We start from the raw sequence: 22,503 nt of genomic DNA, 5'->3' as shown, positions 1-22,503 counted from the left end.
TTACCACTTATTTTTTTCAACAAGTTGAGTTGAGAACTGATCAACTCGTGACTATTATAAGCTTCCATAGTTTCATTTTATTATGTGACAAGAATACTTAACTAAGTGACAAGTACTAAATTAGCTGACAAATCGGCTTATTTAGCTTATTATGACGACTTAACTGAGTGACAAGTAGGGGCAGATATATGCCACCATAGTTTCTCCAGTACTGTAATCAATAGATCATTATAATTTGTTCTCTCGAATGACAGTAAAGTGTGCCTGTCCGTCTACTATGGTTCAAATTACCTTGACCTCATTGTCATGGTTCAGTGGTTAATATGTACTTTTAATTGCGTATACCTATTTCAGAAACTACTAGCAACAGTTCGTACGCTATATGTTGTATATGATTGTAAAGTTACATGTCTATCTGACCTTGACCTCATTTTCATGGTCCATAGGTCAATATGAAATGTTCCTGGTTTTAAACGACTGTTTCGCTCTGATACTTTTAGATATAGGCCTACTATATGTATTGGAACATTTTAAGGTGTACATGTCAGTGTGGTAGTCTTGACAAGACCATGACCTCATTACCAATGATCATTGCTTATGGTACGTATAGTAAAACTTTGCCTATACTTTGAAATGTAATCGAGATGATAACAACAGCTAGACATTTCAGCAGGTGCACTATTGTTTGTTGGTTTTTGGTTCATTATGAAATTGTTTGGCTTGTCGTTCTAGAGTTATTGAACTCAAACTGTCAGATCAAAGGAAATGTTTTACATATCACTGATCACTACGTAGAGTATGCTCTGATCGATTAACTTTGATGTTAACAACATAGCTAGGAATGGTAACGGTACATGCATATTAGTCAAACAGAACAGCAAGCATAATGCATAATAAGAATTGAAAACACATTAACAATCCATATCAACTTTTCTTAACAGACTTAACCATGTATTTTGTAGCAATTCAAATGAAGTTCTTATACTAAAATCTATCCATCTATGAAATGAAAAGAGCCTATCACCGTCGGATAAAATATGTTACATTTAATAATTCAAAATAAAATATATACAAACATCTGTATACCTCATTACCGCCAAATAAAGAAGCTACATTTTGTCATTTCTGCATCTTTAAACAAATTGTTTAAAACCTAATTAATACGCATTAAAACGTAGGTTTGAAGAATAATCTTTTTATGTAACACATATATGTATAGAAAAAAGCAAAGAAACAATATCGAACTTAAAGGTAAATTAAAAATGTAGAAAGCACATAAAAATGACAAAATCAAATGCAATCAACCAAAGGAATAAATAAAAAAAACAACTGTCATATTCTTGACTTGGTAGAGGCATTTTCCTATGCAAATGGTGGGTTAACTCAATTTGTATGGCTGGCAAAACGTCCATATTGTATGACAGTTGTTAACAGTTGCATTATATTGACAGAACTGATTGAGCACCCCAAACATACATATTTGGTTAATGTGACAATAATTGGGATCCAGCACGACTGTGTTAACATACATCACAGACATATAATACAACTGACTGAAAATTCAAACAAACATACGAATATATCTAACAAAGACGCCAACAAAATAAGGTTGCTATAGTTGATAGTAAAATTGACTACATATATATAACAATTGTGGTGACGAATACTTATGGTCATTGAGGATAACGCAGTAAAATCCAACTCAATCCTTCATTTGGCATTCATTTTTGTGTAGTAACTAGTTAGTTAGTTAATTATAACCTCAGTCGATATTGATTCTTAAAAAATAGAGAAACAATAAGAACGATTGTCTTGCTATTCTGAATTAACTAAAATCTGGTCCTATACACCATTTACGCTTGCAAGCGACTGTTGCAAGTCATGGCCGTTATTATATTCAATCACCATTTGATCCTAAGAACATCGAAATAAAAAAAAATAAGAAGTATAGATGAATTATTGGGAAGAATGAAGATTAATACTATTTTCATTCTTTGTCAGTTGCTTGTTATCTTTTTATCGTGTAATATAGTTTATTTGATTCATTCAGCTGTATATGATATTATGCTCACCCTGTCTACATCGTTTATATCTGCACCTTTGGCAAGATAATTCCTGACCTTTTCTAAATCTCCGGCTTCAGTTGCGTCATGGAGAGCCTGTTAAAAAAAACAGGTATATTTCATGTAACCACTTTTTGTACAAAAGTATCAAATATATTTTGTTTCTATCTTTGGTAATACAAATGCAATATTTGCCGATATTTTTAATGGTCTATTTTATGAAAAGTATAGACTACCTAAACGTTGAGCATTTATTTTCATCTTGACAGATATTGCATTTTATGCTTTATCCTTAAAGATTTGTACATACTAGAGATGATCAGAGTAACACGGTATTTGCTCGCAAACAAAATTACTATTACATTTCGAACAATTCACCTGTACATCAATTGGTTTCCAATTAACAATCTGCTTACCTTATCAAAAGACTTTCATTTGTTTGAGATATGTCTTACGTTTGCGGCATATGCATTAAAGCCAATGATTAAAGTAAACACAACGTCCGACAAGTGTGCTACGATATCATTGTTTAAATGATATGAAACAGAATCTTTACTATGACAAATAAAGGCAACAGCAGTTGAACGAGGTTCAAAATATACAAAGGCTGTTGATCATCAAAAATGTAGTTTATAAAGAGAGTAGGAATTAAACAACTTGAAATTCAAAACTAATAAGTCAAAGAACAAGAGGCTCTCAAGAGCCTTAATCGCTCACCTGTTATTTTTTTTCTTAAATCTTTCAGCAATGATTATTTTTGCTTTTTACCAATATGTTCCATTTTAGCCATAGTGTCTATGTTTCTTGATGTACAGGGAAATGAAATACAAAATTTATACTAGATTCATTTGAGAAGATTTTTAAAGTTAAAAAACATAAAACAACTTGTGTAAAATTGTCCTTAAAAGGCAAAAAATCCTTAAGGGGTCAATTGACAATTTTGGTCATATTAACTTTTTAGATCTTACTTTGCTGAACATTATTGCTGTTTACAGTGTATATCTATCTATAATAATATTTAAGATAATAACAAAAAACTGCAAAATTTCCTTAAAACTACCAATTTAGTGGCAGCAACCCAACAATGAATTGTTCGATTCGTCTGAAAATTTCAGGGCTGATAGTTCTTGACCAATTGAACAATTTTATCCCATGTCAGATTTGCTCTAAAAGCTTTAGTTTCTGAGATATAAGCCAAAAACTGCATTTCACCCCTATGTTCTATTTTTAGCCAATGGCGGCCATGTTTGTTGATGGATCAAAATTTCGGATACAATTCATAAACTAGATTCCTAAAGGAACATTCATGCAAAGTTTAGAAGTATTAGGCACAATAGTTTCAGAAAAGAAGATTTTTAAAAGTTACCAAACTTGATGAGCACATTGCGTAAAATTGTCTATAAAGGGCAATAATTCCTTAAGGGGTCAATTAACAAATTTGGTCATATAAACTTTTTTTGTAGATCTTACTTTGCTGAACATTATTGCTGTTTACAGTTTATATCCATCTATAATAATATTCAAGATAATAACAAAAAACTGTAAAATTTCCTTAAAACTACCAATTTAGTGGCAGCAACCCAACAATGAGTTGTTCGATTCGTCTGAAAATTTCATCTTGACCAATTGAACAATTTCACCCATGTCAGATTTGCTCTAAAAGCTTTAGTTTTGGAGATATAAGCCAAAAACTTCATTTGACCCCTATGTTCTATTTTTAGCCATGGCGGCCATGTTTGTCGATGGATTAAAACTTCGGATACAGTTTATAAACTAGATATCCTAAGGAACATTTAGATGAAGTTTGAAGGTATTTGGCCAAGTAGTTTCAGAGAAGAAGATTTTTAAATGTTCGCAAACTTGATGAACAAATTGTGTAAAATTGTTTTCAAAGGGCAATAACTCCTTAAGGGGTCAATTGACAATTTTGTTCATGTAAAACTTTTTTGTAGATCTTACTTTGCTGAACATTATTGCTGTTTACAGTTTATATCTATCTATAATAATAGTCAAGATAATAACAAAAAACTGCAAAATTTCCTTAAAACTACCAATTTAGTGGCAGCAACCCAACAATGAGTTGTTCGATTCGTCTGAAAATTTCAGGGCTGATAGTTCTTGACCAATTAAACAATGTTATTCCTGTCAGATTTGCTCTAAAAGCTTTAGTTTTTGAGATATAGGCAAAAAACTGCATTTGACCCCTATGTTCTATTTTAATCCATGGCGGCCATGTTTGTCGATGGATCAAAACTTCGGATACAATTTATAAACTAGATACCCTAAGGAACATTTAGTTAAAGTTTGAAGGTATTTGGCCCAGTAGTTTCAGAGGAGAAGATTTTTGAAATAGTTTACGACGACAGACGACAGACGACGACAGACGACAGACGACGACAGACGACAGACGACAACGACAGACGACGGACGACGACTGACGCCAAGTGATGGCATTAGCTCACATGAGGCCCTTCGGGCCCCAGTGAGCTAAAAACTGACAACGCTAAGGCAAAACAACGAAACACTAATAAATGAATAACTAGTCTACACAAAACTACAAAGAAAACTAAAGGCTAAGCAACACAAACCCAAACAGAAACCGATGGTGACCTGAGATAATTGGGATGAATAAGCAAACCCTTCCTTTCTTGTGGCACCGTCCTGTGAGAGAAATCATAAAGACAGGAATACAAATGAAGAATAAAAAGATCCAAACTCAAAGTGGTATATCTAACCATTAGTCGTATTATTTGCAATAAAAAAGCCAAACAAAAGATTTTAAACATTTTGTTTGAAAGCTCTATTATGTTTTTTAAAAAATTCAAATATGTGATGATGTTGATCTTCATTAATTAAAGTGATTTGTCCGAGTCACGTTAAAACCTGGATTTTTAAATAAAATTTATCATTAGGGCAGTATCAAAATTATTAGTTTTCAAAGTTGAGGGAACTCGTTATTTTAATTTTTTTTTTTTAAAAAGCCAAAATTATGTATTTGTATTTCCCAAAACTGAACGTTTGGGATGTAAACTTTATAGAATCAAAGAAGACATAAATGACCTGACTAACTACCAATGCTTGGATAGCGTTTGTTTTAATTGATAAACAATTAGCTGATAATATGTGCAATTAGATATAAAGTCAGGTAAGGCCAAACAAACGTATTAAGAAAAATTATCCATATTGTAGGATCTGTATTTTCACATGTAAAATCGCCAATAACGTAATGAACAGGAAGGAAGAAATACTCGTTTAGCTGCATATGTTAAGTAAGAAGCCTATTCGTTATTCAAAATTCAAATATTCTGAGTAAAAGATAATAAACATAAATATTTGTTTAAAAGAAGTGATCACTCAGGAATTGTATACCTTAAACAGGACACTTTATTGACATGTATGTATCTTTTATATAAATCGGAGTTAAGTGTTGCGTAACTCGCTGCGTTGACGACCCATTGGTGACCTTGGGCTGTTTTCTGCTCTATGGTCCGGTTGTTGTATCTTTGACACATTCCCCGTTTCTATTCTCAATTCTTTCGAACAATTTAAGCTAGAACGGACATTTTTATTTGGGTTTAATATTCAGCATATATTGCAACAGACAACTGGAAAGGGAGTAAATGACAATGAAATCTTCGTGATCAATTATTTGGGTTATATTCCTTTTCTAGAAGATTTGTATTAATTTTCAATCGATAAAATTAATGTTTTTTTTTGTATTATGATATACATTTTGCTTGAGATAATATGATATTGCTTTTTTTTAATGAAAAGTCTTACAAATAAATTCCATGTCAGTATACAATTTGTAAATTCAGTTAAAATCTCTACATTCATTTATGGATTGAAGACAATAGTTTTTAGGTTTTATTAGTATGATTGTTTTTTATTTTTTTTTAGTTATAATTTTTTAATAGAGTAGATATTGTTTTTATTAATTGCACTTACATTTTTGCAAGTTTATTTCAATCGTTAATTTTCAATACAATTATGTTGAAATAAAGTTACACTTTCGTCTGCTAAATTTAGTTAAAGATAAAAGTATTTTCCAAAGAGTTTATTTCAGTGTAGAAAGTTAATCGTTAATCTTAACGGGATTCCTAAATTTTATGACACCATCAGTAGGTCAGTCTAGTCATTTAGAGTTCAAATAATAGTCGTCTGCAATGCAGCTGTGGTGATTTAATTACTTTGTTTTGATCATCTCTCGGAATCAGGTTAAATAAGTCTAAAATGTTATGTCCAATGTTGCAGACGTAAACAGTTCGTCTTTATCATGCAATAAGTTAACATAGAAAACAATGTTGTGAAATTGTAATACGAACTGATTGTAAATATTGTAAATATTGAATTAAAACGTAGTTATTAGCAAACATTCGAGTTAGTTATATGTTATGGATATAATAATGCTATTGGTATAACATTGTCGTCGAACTTCAAGTCCAAAACTGTCGAACTTTATATGAACTTTTATTCCACTGCAGAATTCAACTCCGTAACAATTTATTCAAATGTAACAAGCCATCCAAAATATACAACAAATAAACTGACAAATAAAATAAAACATAATATTAGACAAAGAAGTGAAGTGAAATTAATTAAAAACGTTAAGTTACATCAAATAGTCTGAATGTACAACATGCATCTAATTAACATATGACACCCAGTGTTTGTCTGACCATGTATAACCTAGTGATATGTCACATTCGGTTTTAATCATAACCTTTGAAAATTGTCAGAAAATTTATGATTTACATAATTAGGTTTAAAAAAGGTTTGAAACAACACTTGTTGCGGTGTTCGTGACGTGGTTGTCAATCAAATCAGAACACTTTAAGAACTACCCCAATTCAAAAATTAGGATTGTACTTTTGAGACTGTCAAATGTTCACAAAATACTTTGAAAGAGGGGCAAAAGATACCAGAGGGACATTCAAACTCATAAATCGAACAAAATCTGACAACGCCATGGCTAAAAAAGACAAAGACAAACAGACAAACAATGGTACACAAAACACAACATAGAGAAATAAAGAATAAGCAACACGAACCCCACCAAAAACTTGGGGTGAACTCAGGTGATCCGGAAGGGTAAGCAGATCCTGCTCCACATGTGGCACCGGTCGTGTTGCTCATGTTAGTACAAACCCGGTAAACAGTATAATTCGGTAGGTCATATTCGTGAAAAGGAAACGGGATTGTAGTAACGACATTAGGAACATATCCGCTATCATCTGTGAAACGGATATTCCATAACGGTCAACCAACTCGTGATGGCGTCCGTAAAATTTACGAAGGGATGATTTCAACTTCACCGTTTGGAACTCTTGGTTTAAAAGCTTCCTTGTGAGCAGCAACCCTCTATCAAGAAAACCATGGTAGGAAATACCAGCCCGGGAATATCGCATCAATTAAGATTTAAAGTAGCATATTAAAAGTGGGATGGATCTGAAACGCTTTTCTGAATTTACCTTCATCAGGAACGCTCAAATCCAAATATTGTAAAGGCAAGGATGTATAAGTACAGAATCACTGACATACATCATATGTTTAACCACACTGTTATTTCTACAAGCCATTCTGTTCACTAACTACTTTGTAACAAAAGTATTCATTAGAACATATTTGACAGGCACCAATCCATGTAATAAGCCATACATTCAAGCATGCAATAAATTCTAATGACCTACACTGGTAGTTCAAACGGACAGGATTGAATGGCACATGTTTTTTTAATACGATAGAAATATAGCCAATCTTATTTCTTTCAAATTACAATAATGTGAAAGAAATTAATTGTTATGAGTGGTTATAAGTATGAACATCTCAAAATCTAACTAGGACTAATAATACTTGAAAAGATTACTTGTAATGATCCACATCTTTGTAACATAAACGTAAAAACCTGTTTCTTCTTAAACTTTCGTTAACTAAGCTTTAAACAAAAAATGTTGTGAATAAGGCATTAGGGTTTTTTGAAATTAATTATAATTAACCATGATACTCTGTTTAATATTATGTAAAATAATAATAACGATAATAGGAAGCAGCGAACACAATGTTATGGAATGAAAACAACACTTTATAAATGATATATTAATTTATGCCAATCTGTTAGCTAAAAAAGAGATATATTGAATAGGTCTTTAAACTCGGGTAAATTGAAATAAAACTGATGTGACGTCAAAACCTGAATTCGGAATACGATATAGCTGTTTTTTTTCTGAATGAAAAAGGATAAAGCTTTATCACAAATACGAATGATAAGATTTCTCTCATTTGAGTAAAACTTACCTCATTTAGCTGCCAACTTGCCATCTTCTATCTGTAAAATAATCATACACATTAATTATGTGTGTTAAATCTTTGCAGAAAACCGTTTTGATGGCAACTGTTACAACAAATACAAATTGGTGTGTCAATCCAGACCTCCTGAGGAGCTGAACAATTACAGTTTAATTAAAGTATACAAATAATTGTGATGGTTTTTTTTTTCACTTCAAATTACAATAAACCAAAATGTATTACTATATATGAAAAGGGAGACAATACAAACAGTGTATTCCCAAAGATAATGAGTGAGTGAACACAATCAGTTTTTTTGTACTACTTAAGAAAGATCTGGCGGGTCACTCATGACTTAAGTTTGCATTTCTAATCTTAGTTACACTATCTATAAATTTTATCATAAAAGCATTAACTATTGGATTTTCATTTGACATCAACCAAATAAATTATTGATGTATCAGCAAATTAGGATAATAGAACTAAACTGAAACTGGACACTTTTAGTTTTATGCAACGGACATTGAAGAATTCAAGAATTTCATCCTCCACAATTTCATTGTAACGTAATCTACAAAATCTGTTGTTTAAAGGTATTCCGTTGTGTCTTATCTATTTTATTTCAAGTTCATGAGCACTGATTCTAGATTTGGTTAACTCATTTATTTTTTGACAAAACTTTTCAATAGAAAATATTTTTTCAAGACCAATATCATTTTAAAACACTCTATAACATGTATAAGTACTTAATTGATTTCCTTGCACAATGCCAGGTTTGTCATTATTTCAATTGATATACAAAAATTCATCATATTTAATTCTGAGTCTTTTTCTGTTAATTGACCTTATATACAATTTGTGATTAAACAATCATTCTGGTGTTAAATTAAAATTTTCAAATAATGTATAAGTGTCACTCAACCAGTAGTCGCTACATTTGTTAAACTCTTCAGATGCCTCTTTAATGATGAAGTTATTTTGTTCTGATAGTCTGACCCAAAATATAGAGCTATTAAGAATAACCTCAAGAAGGTATTGCCCGTTACTGCTAGGTTAGTTGATCTTCTAGGTGCCTGTAGAGAATATTTACAAAATTTAACAAGTAATTTTTCAATAACTTAATCTTTACTGATTTGGAAAAATAGTTATTTCCTTTTATTGTAACTTATTTTGAGAGATTTGTTACTAAATTTCTAAGCCATAAAATAAAATTTGCTTCAGTTTGAAGACGTACTTTAACATAAAGACAGGTTGTCAAAAATAAGTCATCAAAGATACCAGACAAATGTTAATAATACTCATTAGAGGCGCTTGCATCAAAACAGTTAACAGTTTAAGTCAACTAGGAAGTTGAGCAGCACTGAAACCCTCTAGTTTCAAATAATTAAAGAAATGCCAAATTATGACTTGAAGTAAAAAATATTGGTTTTTCGAATGATGCTTAAAATTTTATACGACAAGTCTCGGTATTTTGTACATCCAACATTCATGTATTTATTTTTGATGTTTCTGCGATGGTTTCGGGATAATCTGTTATGTCTTATCGTTTGTAGTCTAAATAATTATAAAATTGCCTTTCCATAACATCATTGTCATAATAATTGTTTTGACGAGTATTGTGAAATAATTGTATAAAGTTCGAGATTTCGTGTTAGTTACGTAAGCGCGTCACTGTTTTGTGGTGTTTGTCGTTGATGGAATATATTCGTTGCTGTTCTGTGGTTGGCATGTTGTGTCGACTATTACATTTTATTGTATGTGCGTTTCTCTGTGATGAATGTTCTTGCGTGTGTTTGCGCTGTATTTCTTTCACGGTGTGTTGTCATTTTAGCGATATAATTTTTTTTAACATTGTCATAAAGCGGGAGGTTTGGCATGACATTAAACCAGGTTCAACCCACCATTTTTTCTTAAAATGTCCTGTACCAAGTCAGGAATATGACAGTTGTTATTAAAAAGTAAAATCACAAAAATACTGAACTCCGAGGAAAATTCAATAAGAAAGTCCCTAATCACATGGCAAAATCAAATGACAAAACACATCAAACGAATGGACAACAACTGTCATATTCCTGACTTGGTAGAGGCATTTTCAAATGTAGAAAATGGTGGTTTGAACCTGGTTTTATAGCGCTAAACCTCTCACTTGTACGACAGTCTTATCAAATTCCGTTATATTTACAAGGATGAGTGAACAAAACAGACATTATCAATAAAATAGTCAAAATAGTTCGTTTCTATGTATGTTGGCGTTTGTTTTTGTTACACTTCAGTGTTCCTGTTGTTCCTTTGTTTTCCTCTTATAGTTGATGTGTTTTCCTCGGTTTTAGTTTGTAACCCGAATTTGTTTTCTCTCAATCGATTTATGACTTTTGAACAGCGGTATACTACTGTTGCCTTTATTTATTGAACCAATGCATGCATATATACTAAACCAGTATTGCATGCATATTTTTTTTTATATTTATTTCACATCTATAACGTATTATCGACAAACAATATTACATTCAGTGGTTGTTTATCGCAAGCTAATTATCTTTCGAGTTTGTTGCCGAAGTAAACCGGATTGTGTCATTGACAATTAATAAAACAGAGCACGTGTAAAGCGTGACAGGTAAGTGAATTGAAAGAGCCATGACATTTGTTTTTATATTTTCCATGCGTTCCCATTTGTTAATTAAACTTTTCTTTAACAGTTGTTAAATGATTTGTTGTATTACATTTGTTCTGTGAGAATCTGTTATTTTTATTTACCCTCAGGAGCACGTGTGTTTACATGTTTTCATCACAGTTTTCCCCTTGCACTTGCGCTGTGGGGTGGCTGAAGTTATAACGAGAGGTCTCGTAGTTAAGGTCACCGCATACGGAAGAATATGGCCGAATTAGAGTCTGGGAAGTCAATAATTCAATATCGGTACATTTATGACGATTTTGATAGTATAAAGGATGTTCTTTGAAAAAAAAGTTCACGTTCACTTCTTTTAGAATAAAACATGGCCATTAAAGTACATAAAAACATGTCAACTTTTTTTTTTGAATCTGACGTTTCATATGACTTTAAGAGCGTAAAGTTTGACAACTCGGGATGCAGATGATTTTTCACTTATTTTGCATGTTAAAGATGTGGATACTTTAACCTTCCGTACATATTAACAGAACGTACGAGACCTGAAGCAATTATGAAATTTGCCAAATGCATTTGATGTTTAATGCGACCGATTCGTTAAAAAAAAAAATTTGGATATATTTTTCATTTTTTTCACTAATATTTTAATGATTAAACAAAAAATAACTATAAACACACAAATAAAAAACAAAAACCTTTTTTTAAAACCATGATTTTCTTTTTCGAGAACTAGGAAATATCGGTTGGAAACAATTATGAACGCAGTAGTCCTGTTCCATTCTAATTCGTTCTATAACTTTCACGTTATCCCTGAACCAACAAAAAGATAAAAGATTGAGAGTGATAATATATATGAATTTCTGCAGAACAAAACCCCTGCAGTTAATAAGTAAGTTCTAATTAATAGAATAGAATAGACACATGAAATATGAATGATACACAATGAGAGATGTAGCGAATTCTGAAGTAATACTTCGATAAACTGGGTGAGATTGAGAACCGACTATTTTGGAAGATGTAGGAAATTGAAAAAAAAAATCCATCCAATTTAATTAAGCGACTATTTTTTCATTGTTCTATCGGTCTCTCTACGATTTATAAATTTCGTTTTTCCCTTTTGGTATCGTCTGCAACGTTGTTTAGGAATAATTGTAATTTTGATCAAACATAATGTTATCGTACAATATTTGGTGTGAAATGTGCTTTTTATTGAATCCATGCACGTGAAATCATAAGTTTGCAATCAATATCTGCATTTGTTATATATTTTATTAAAGGTTTTGACAGTGTTTTATATACTCATATGAAGCGGAATTAAACAGAACTTCACAAAGAAATATAGAAAACAAAAATACATGCACAGTTCTTTAATTTCACATTTCGATATTTTGATGATGTCCTGTCACTCCATACCCATAGTTGAAAGATGAAGTAATAAAAATACCAAACTCCAAGGAAATTTCTAAACGGAAAGTCCCATATCAAATGGTAAAATCAAAAGCACATCAAACACTTCAAACGAATGGAAAACAACTTTCATATTCCTGACTTTGTACTTGAATGAGTGCTTACATGTTTTACATTTCCTACATTTTTAAATTTATTTTTCTTTTAGTTTGATTGTCCCTTTGGTATCGTTCGTCTCTCTTTTACATCTCAGTAAACATGGTAAATATGATATTAGGGATAAGTAGAAGGCCTGCTTCATATCTTGATATGTTTTATCCGGTATTGACACAGATAGACGAATGTATACTATGATTTATGACAAACTTGATGATTTCCATTTTTTTATTGTCATTTTCCCATCTCTTAACAACAGTGTACCCTCTGTTCAGTCGTTTGGTGTTTGTATATCTAGGTTAATACGTCACGCTCGTGTATGCTCGAACTGTACTGACTTCGATAACGATACCATGTAGTGTAAAGACCTGAATTTAAAAGTCTTCAAACGTATCGAATTAACATTCACGAAAATGTTTGATATTAATACTTTTGTAGTATAAGTCACCGAAATAAGATTAAAAACATACCAAATTGAATAAAAATTGCATCGTGAAGGTAGTTATGTTTTGCATTTAAAAACTTTTCTTCGACATTTTGCAACTGAATCACAAGCTTTGCAATGTAATAATACATAAAATATTCTACTACTGACTATCATGTTAAATGTTTTATAGACAGTTCCATGTTCTTTTAGATGTCCAAGGCAAATTATTGTATTAAGAAATGTTAGTGTCCTGTAACAGATTATTTCTGTTGCAGATATGTTTCCTTTGTTCTGTATTTTAATTATCTATTACATATTCATCATAGTTCTAAGAAATGATTAGATTTTGAATGATGAACATGTATATTCCAAGAGTTATATTACACTGATGAGTACTTCATATCCTGGTAAATTATGATATAATATAAATAGAAAATATCTGTAAATTTTGTTTTCCAGTTTTATTTCTTTACATTATTTCTTTTAAACAGGAACCAACAATTCATATTTCCACAATATATCTTTAAAATGAAATGATATGAACAAAATAAGATTGTATGCATAATTTTGAAGGCAAAAGCATGTGCGTACAATGCCCGAAAGAGAGTTAGCCTTAAGTTTTCTTTCTCATGCAATGTTAACAAGTATGTACACTTTTTATCAGTAACTGTTCACCTCTTCGGTTTCATACGAACAAAAGGAAGAAGATGGCTTTTGAAAATGTTATTTTTTCGGAAAATGAATTAAAATTTCTTAATAACAGGACTTTCCTCTATACTATTATATTATAATTAAGTACTTGTATATTTAACCCTCACCCGATGAATGATGGGTAAAAAGTATTTGTATTCAGTAATTAAATACATAAATGTGTGGGAGTCGTGAAAACGACCAGCAATCGATTAATCCCTTATGTCTATGCACTGACCTTATGAATATACATACAAATAAAAATCGTATACGCAACGAACTGCAATATATACACGAAATAAACGTGGACCTCGACAAAGGCATCTTTACTTATCAGTCCAATGATAAACGAGGACCTCGATCAGGACCCCTTTACTAGTTAAATGATCAACGAGAACCTTGACGGAGACACCTTTACCAATTAGTCTAATGATAAACGAGGACCTCGACTAAGACACCTTTACCATTTAGTCTAATGATAAAATGAGGACATCGACTACGACACATTTACCAATCAGTCTAATGATAAACGAGGACCTCGACTAAGACATCTTTACCAACTGGTTTAATGATAAACGAGAACATCGACTAAGACACCTTTATCAATTAGTTTAATGATAAACGAGAACATCGACTAAGACACCTTTACCAATTAGTTTAATGATAAACGAGAACATCGACTAAGACACCTTTACCAATTAGTTTAATGATAAACGAGAACATCGACTAAGACACCTTTACCAATTAGTTTAATGATAAACGAGAACATCGACTAAGACACCTTTACCAATTAGTTTAATGATAAACGAGAACATCGACTAAGACACCTTTACCAATTAGTCTAATGACAACAGAACAAGAAATGCACGCAATGTTTTTTTTCATATGAAACATTAGCACATGTATTTATTGTTAAATGTGTTACATAACAAACATGATGCTCAATTATAAATTTTCAGCATGATAGCAAACGGTTTTGTGAATGAAGTCGCGTGCATTTCATTAATACATTGATGCTGGTGAACATTAGACGTTGATGCACTATGCGTGACGTCATTGCTTAATATTTACGAGTATCAGGTCCTGTCCAGGATCTTAAAAAATATTAGGCAGTGAAATAAAGAAAAAAGGAAAAGGAAACATGCACAAATTACCGATACAAATGCATATCAAATATTAGTTACTTGTCATAAGTGGGTCCCCATACTGTGACATTATCACAACCTTTGATATGCAAACTAAGGAAAAGTTTCGAAGTCAGTAGACCATGGTATAGAAGGCAGGACCAAATAATCTCCATGGAAAAGAGATTAGATTACACAAATATTGTTTTCTAATTATATTGCTTTACATTGATGTTTTTTTTTAACAGGACCCATTAATTCTAATTTCAAAAATTATATGATATACCTAAATTTGAAAACAGAAAGATGTGTGTGCAATGCCCAACAGAGAGTTAGGTTTAATCATGAAGTTTCCTGTCTCTTACAATATTAACAAGTATATACACTTCAACTTGGAAGGAGAGTTTTCTCATTGGCACTCATACCACATCTTCTTATATCCATTCAAGACATTCATGTATTATTCATGAAGTTCATACGGAATATTTATCAACAAGGTCTTGGTATCTCCCGATTATCTTTTTAGAAAAATGTCGAGACGTTCTTTGACATAACCCTGGTTTATCAACTTTCTGCTCAGACACTGATGACTTTTATAAAGTCTGAGTAGCAGCTGCAAGCTCTTGAATACCGAATGAATTATAAAATATATATCTCATATGCAGGTGAAGTTGGTATATTGCTGCTAAGGTGAGGGAAATTTATAATTTCAAAAACTATTTTTTTCACACAAGCCAACTTCCACGCCTTTATGATTACTACATTTGATTCCAACATTTTGGGAATATATACACAGGATAAACGTGTAATGAATTCATAAGAAATTAAACACATACTACTGTTCCTGCAGTTACTCGTCAACAATGAAGTAAAGAAAATAGCGTACAGTTATCGATTACAAGACGACAGACCATTTTGGCGGTAATATAATGCATGCCAAGTATGGCCGCATAATAAATTAGTAAGTTTTTTTGTCAGGATAGATTGTATAATACAAATGACAGCAATATTGGTACACAATGACTTCAAAATTATGTCCGCATCAATTTAGAGTGCCACCATGTCCTCTTTGTTTCAACATGTTCAAAACATTGACTCGCCACAAAAAAAAAGTAGTTTGATATCTCAGGCTCGCTCGTTAACAAAATTATTTGACTACATCAACCAAAACTGACCATATTTGCACTTTATTATGAAAATATATATAGCTGCATAATAAACCAGTAATTGTTTTCACTCAGAATGGATTTTATAATACAAATGACAGCAATATTGGAAGACAATGAATACAAAATTTTATTTGCATCAATAAAGAGTGTCAGCATGTCCTCTTTTTAATCAAAATATTTTCTCGTCACAAAAACTCAGTAGTTTTTATACCTCAGGCTGGCTCGTACAAAATGTATAACAACATTATTTGACCGAACAACTAAAACTGACCATATTTTCCCTTTATTATGTAAAATCATATGGCCGCATAATAAATCAGTAAGTTTTTTTTGTGTGTGTCAGGATGGATTGTATAATACATATGACAGCAATATAGGAACACAATGACTTCAAAATTTTGTCTGCATCAATTTAGAAGGCCAGCATGTCCTCTTTTTATTCAACATGTTCAAAATATTGACTCACCACAAAAAAATAGTTTTGATATCTCAGGCTGGCTCGTATAACAAAATTATTTGACTGCATCAACCAAAACTGACCATATTTGCACTTTATTATGAAAATTTATATAGCTGCATAATAAATCACTAATTTTATTCACTCAGGATGGATTGTATAATACAAATGACAGCAATATTGGAAAACCATGCCTACAAAATTTTAGCCGCATCAATTAAGAGTGCCAGCATGTCCTTTTTTTATTCAAAATATTGACATGTCACAAGAAATCAGTACTTTTGATATATCAGGCTGGCTCGTATAACAAAATAATTTGACGGCATCATTCAACACTGACATAATTGATTATAATTGTATTTTATAATGAAAAGTATGAGAAGGTATAATCAGGGAATAGTATACTGACTGACAGTTAGTATATAATGTCGTTTTATTGATTTTGTTGGTAGCTAAACGTCCAGGGGCAAATATTTCATTCATGTTCAGGACGACTATATACGTCCCAGATATCATGTTTAAACGGGAAAGATGAATCTGCCGAAATAGACGTAATAGTTCATAACTATACAACACCTTATATATCCGGACACTATACAATTTTTGTTTGAACATTTTGTCAAAAAACAGAATCTTAAATCCAAGGCAAACAAGGTGAACTACGATGAATATCCATGTAATGCATATGATTATGTTTAAAAAGAGATTATAAAAAATGGGGACCGACGCAAACAATGATGTTCATATCCCATCATATAAAAATAGGTTTTTTCAATGCGTTAGATAACCTTTCTATCCGACTTTCAATTGTAAAACAACCTTTCCTTTCTTTATGATAGCTGCATGTACATATGTCGATCAAAAAGTTTGAAATTGTATAGCAATTATTTAATGTATATAAGAATATAAAATAAAAAAAGAAATTGTTAATGTGTATATGTATACAGACTCACTAACGAGTACATTTTTTGCTATACTGGGGGGAAAGAACAATACGATTATTGTTTACATAATTAAAGGTCAGGTCCAATATGAAAAGTCTAAAACACGGCAATCTGTCATAAGCAGACCTGTCCTGAGGTCCGGTCAGTAGCAGACCTGTCCACAGGTCTGATCTGGGACAGACCTGTCCCCAGGACTGGTCAATTGCAGACTTGTCCACAGGTCTGGTCTGGAGCAGTCCTAAAAAAGCAGAACTAGGTCTGGTCTACCACCGACGAAGTTCACTTCCTTGTTTGCTTAAAATTTCATAAGTTAACTTGGAAAGCAGGAAAAAAGTCTGCTCCAAGTTAACTTTTGTACAGGTTAGGACTGCACCCATCTGTATCTACATTTGTCTACCTTTGACCAGACCAAAACTAGCTCGACCAGTAAAGTATGAAATCTCTTCAAATAATTATAGACAAAATCATCAATTCACCGTCTTTTCGTTAAATACAATCACTTGTTTGAAACATATTATTTTTGAATACTAAATACAAAATGCAAGTGTAACATGTCAAAAATTACCTTAGCTATTTTTGAGTTATATCTCTTTGAATAGAGTTCAGTAAATGAAGTGAAATTTGGAAATTAAATGAAAATGGAAAAAAAGAAAAGATAATTTTTATAATAGCATTTATATATTTTATCAAATCATATTTGTGATACCGTTTGATTATTTTGTCCAAATATTATTTAAGGGTATTTCAAAATATTATTTACTTCATTCTAGTAATTAGTGTACAGGTAAAAACTGTTCACTACATTGTATGTTTTTCACTATTGCTAAATAACTGATCGACAGGTGTAGTTGTGTCTCAGTTTTGTGAACAAGAATATTTTAAGATTGAAGGTTGGTGTATTTTGTAAATATTTATAATGATTTTGAATATGACTGTTTTATATAAAAGTGTTTTATAAAATACAAAAAGAACAAAAACTATGATATGTACATGTAAATAACATATTATATTTTCATCTGAAGTTTTGCAAATGCAAATACGCTTTCGAAATTTTGTTTTTGTATCATTATTTGAATTTGAAGTATAGTTTTATTGTGCCAATTGATAGGCATTGATAAGAAATATTTATACTATGAAAGATGTGTGTTATATTTTAATTATAAAAGGTTCTGATAAAGTCAGTATTGTTCACAGGTAGATCTATGTGTTTTTCCTACTAGAGGATGATATTTTGAGGTGAAATTGTCTGCTATTTCCTTATTTAGGGTATGTATATTGAATTGTAATTGTGTGCCCTTGATTGATATTATGATTATGTTTAGTTAATTTTCGATATTTCTAATTGAAATATTATTGATTATCCATGAACAAATGTTGATTACTTTGAAGACTTTCTCTTATTTTATACTTTTATTGAGAAAAAGTTAAGAATTGTAACATTCAGAAAGGGAGATAATCATGTTCCTGTAGCTTTTATGAATAAATGTTTCTGATGCATTGAATTGAAATTTGAATACGCAATCTTTATTACAAATTAAAGTTGATTGTTTTTATCATCTGCATTTCAATAGACTTATGATGTTTTGTGTTTTTCTGTTTTTCCAAAAATATTGAACTGTTCAGCGTTGCCAATTAATGTGATTATTTTTGATATATATATATATAATATGAATATACAATAAATTCATGAACATTATCTTTGTGCTTTCGTAAGCCAGTTTATCGTTTTCGGAGGTTACACAAGTTAGTTATGGAAAAAATCAAATTTGAAGATCTGTTATATATATTTATATCAATATTTGGAATATAATGCAAACGATGTACATGTACTTAGTAGATAAAACAAAAATCCCAAAGTTCACTTATTGCCTGAAATGATGTTTGGCAATTGGTTGAATAGTCATCATCAGATTTCAGGAAATAAGCCTAATGACTAAATATTTCAGGCAATCACTTAATGCCTCGGTATTAACTAATTGCTTAGGATTTAAGCTTACAGCATAATTTCACGTATTGCCGCTAATAAATACATCTTAGACAGTAAATTACATCTACGCTACGGAAAACTGTTTAAATTCTAGTTTTGGGTCTTTCAAGGATTCTATACATCACATACTAATGAAATGTCATTAATGGATGAATCTATGACTACAAACAGTGTTTCACACAACGATTATTTAATTCACGCTTGAGTAATAGGTAACGTTTTCAGTTCTTTTTTTTTTTACAATAAACAATTCAGATCATAATGTTACTTTTAACACGCTCGATAGAGCAACTTGTACCTGTTGGTTCCCGTACGTTGGAGCAACACATTACAGTTTTTTGTGTACCATAGATCAACCCGTTGAAATTAGTTCGCGTACGTTCAAGAGCAATTCGTTGCAACTAACCAGAGAGCGCGGTTTGTATCCAAAACTTATCATCCCTATCAATTACTATTACAATTCTCTTCATCAGCAACCCTTAATTGACCAATTAAATGTAGTTTTACATTCAGTCTAAATGGCGACAGACGACAGACTAGGTGACACCCTACATATTTTCATATATACATCAAGTACCGATGCAACTTCATCAGTGCGTATGTCTTGTAAACATGTACGATAAGTTTGTATTTCAAATTGTAAAGATCAACAATATCAAAGTCATCAAATGAATATTTTCAGTTAGCACATGTTTAATTATCACATAAATCCACAATGAAAATTCATTGCACTCCCAAAAATCCTGCATTAGAAATAATCGCACTCACACCTTTCTTTTTTAGTTTAAATGAACAGCTTTCAATAAAAGAGTGTCGAAATATACCAAAGGGACATTCAAAGTCATAAGTCAAAAATCAACTGGGTTTTGCTCAATGTTGAAGGTTGCACGGTGACCTATACTTGTAAACTTCTATGTCATTTGGTCTCTGGTGAAGAGTTGTTTACTTGGCAGTCATACCACACCTTATTTTTATATTGACAACGCTATTGCAAAACCGAAAAGAGACAAAAAGACAAACAGCATAATACAATACACAACATAGAAAACTAAAGACTAAGAAACAAGAACCCCACCTAACATCGGGGGTGATCTCAGGAGCTCCGGAATGATAAGCAGATCCTGCTACAAATGTAGCAATCGTCGTGATACTCATTTATATATAAAGAGATCTGTGAAACAGATCTTCAATAAACGATATTCTAGATTTTGTCGGTTTATTAACACACATTCGGAAGTTATTGTACATTGAAAATGCATATTTTGAATGATATTGGGTTTAAATAAATTATTTGGTATTTTCAAAATGTAAACAAACGCAGTTTTCCAATCATCCTTTATTCTAGATTCTGTCGGATCATTAACAAATATTCGGAAGTTATTGTACATTGACAATTCGTATTTTTTTTTTTTATAAAATTGTGTTTAAACATACATTTAAATAAATTATTCGGTATTTTTTAAACCGTAAACAAACGCAGTTTTCCAATCATCCTTTATTCTACAATAGTAATTATCGCGTATGACAGTGAAAATGAACTACCTTGATCTGCACATTGTATACACTGATATATATTCAGTCTATGAGTTACTATTTTGAAAATTGAATATCTTAATGCAGGTGATTTTAGGAGATACTTAAGAGGGAATATTTTTGAAATGTTCAGAAGTGACTCTTGAAATAGAGCTGGTAGAGTGTTGCCTGAATTCCTTCATAATTAATGAAAATATGATTAGGTCAATAATACACGTGCATTTCATTGATAAATTTCTGCGAATGGACATAAACGCGTAACGTTGCTGCATTGATGCAGAAGGCGTCATTTCCTAATATTTTCGAGTAACATGTCCTGTCCAGAATCTTAAAACATATATGGCTGTGAAATCAAAAGGAAAATGTTCAAATTCACGATACAACTGCATACCAAATAGTATTAACTTCTAATAAGTGGTTCATCTTACAATGATTTTATCACGAACTGTAACATGTAATCTTAAGAAAAGTTTAAAAGTCAGTAGACCATGAAATAGGGAGTAGGGTCAAATATTCTCCATGGAAATGATATTCACAAACTGCACTAATAAAAAACTTTAACAGAATGTTGACGCCGACCGCCGATGCAACCACCACCAGAAACAGCATACCTATCTTTCGCTTTTTGATTTCGTCAACGCAATTACAAAAAACTATGGGATATTTCATTGATATATGAACTAAGTTCAACATTGCCAGAAAGATTTGGAATCTTAGTTACTTCGAAATTACTAAATTCATAATATGATCTAAACAAGACAGAAACTAAACCTTACCGTGTAATGATGATTTCCTAACCCATCCTGAAAACCTTGATGTGTTATTTGCTATGTGTTGTTTAATTCCATTGCCTTTGTTAACATATCTATATCAAATTGTACAGAAGTTGAGAAAAAAAAACTTCCTTATAACAACCTTGTGGAGGGTCAGGGAAGGGGTCGTCATTTTTGTATTCATTATTTTTAAGACCATTATTTTTTTATCCTTTAAAAGGTTTTACTTTTATTATCTATACTTGTTTTAACCACCCTATTATTGTTTATTGTTTATTGTTTGATCTATTTTTATGTATTTTTTGTCCACAATTCTCTTCTCTGTAAACCCAATAGAGACCCTCATAAAAGTTAAGTGATCGGTTTTATCAATTCCTGTGTAATACAAAGCGTGGATTATTTGAACATTTCATGGATTTATAATTAAATTTGTGTGTTTTCTGTCATGCTAATTGTGTTTGATAAAATTTGAGATTATTATAAAGATTACTTTTTTTTTAATTTTCGTTGCTTTATCATTTTAGAATACATATTATTATGCACTTAATGTATATTTATGTTTAAACAAAGCAAAAATATCATCTCGAAATGTTATTCAGACTTTATGAGAGATGAATTTAGTTTTACGAACCTATGCTTCAATTAATTTCTTTCAAGTAGCAGATCTATATCATGGAACTCATGATACGAAACTAAAGCATAACATGTATTGCAATTAGTATGTTAGCTGGGTAAAAGATATAAGGAATTTGAAAGTATCAAATCAAATACATTAAAATGTTTAAAATCTAACTGCGTGTGTATGTGGCTGTTTGATACCTATTCGTGAACTGTTCAAGAGTTTTTTATGAAGATTTTTGAC

The 22,503-nt window shown here is 31.4% G+C and overlaps 1 long non-coding RNA gene across 1 annotated transcript; it reads right to left on the bottom strand.

Moving 5' to 3' along the window:
- Positions 1-2,090: 2,090 nt before the first annotated feature.
- LOC127699895 (uncharacterized) lies at positions 2,091-21,748 on the bottom strand. Its single transcript, XR_007981279.1, has 3 exons — positions 21,645-21,748; positions 8,358-8,388; positions 2,091-2,159 (listed from the first exon to the last, which is right to left on the bottom strand). It is a non-coding gene; the product is annotated as an uncharacterized LOC127699895 (long non-coding RNA).
- Positions 21,749-22,503: the final 755 nt, after the last annotated feature.

The sequence above is a fragment of the Mytilus californianus genome, unplaced genomic scaffold (assembly GCF_021869535.1).
Source record: "Mytilus californianus isolate M0D057914Y unplaced genomic scaffold, xbMytCali1.0.p SCAF_43, whole genome shotgun sequence".
NCBI lineage: Eukaryota > Metazoa > Mollusca > Bivalvia > Mytilida > Mytilidae > Mytilus > Mytilus californianus.
Note: the sequence above shows the minus strand (reverse complement) of the source record. Positions and strands in the feature narration are given on the sequence as shown.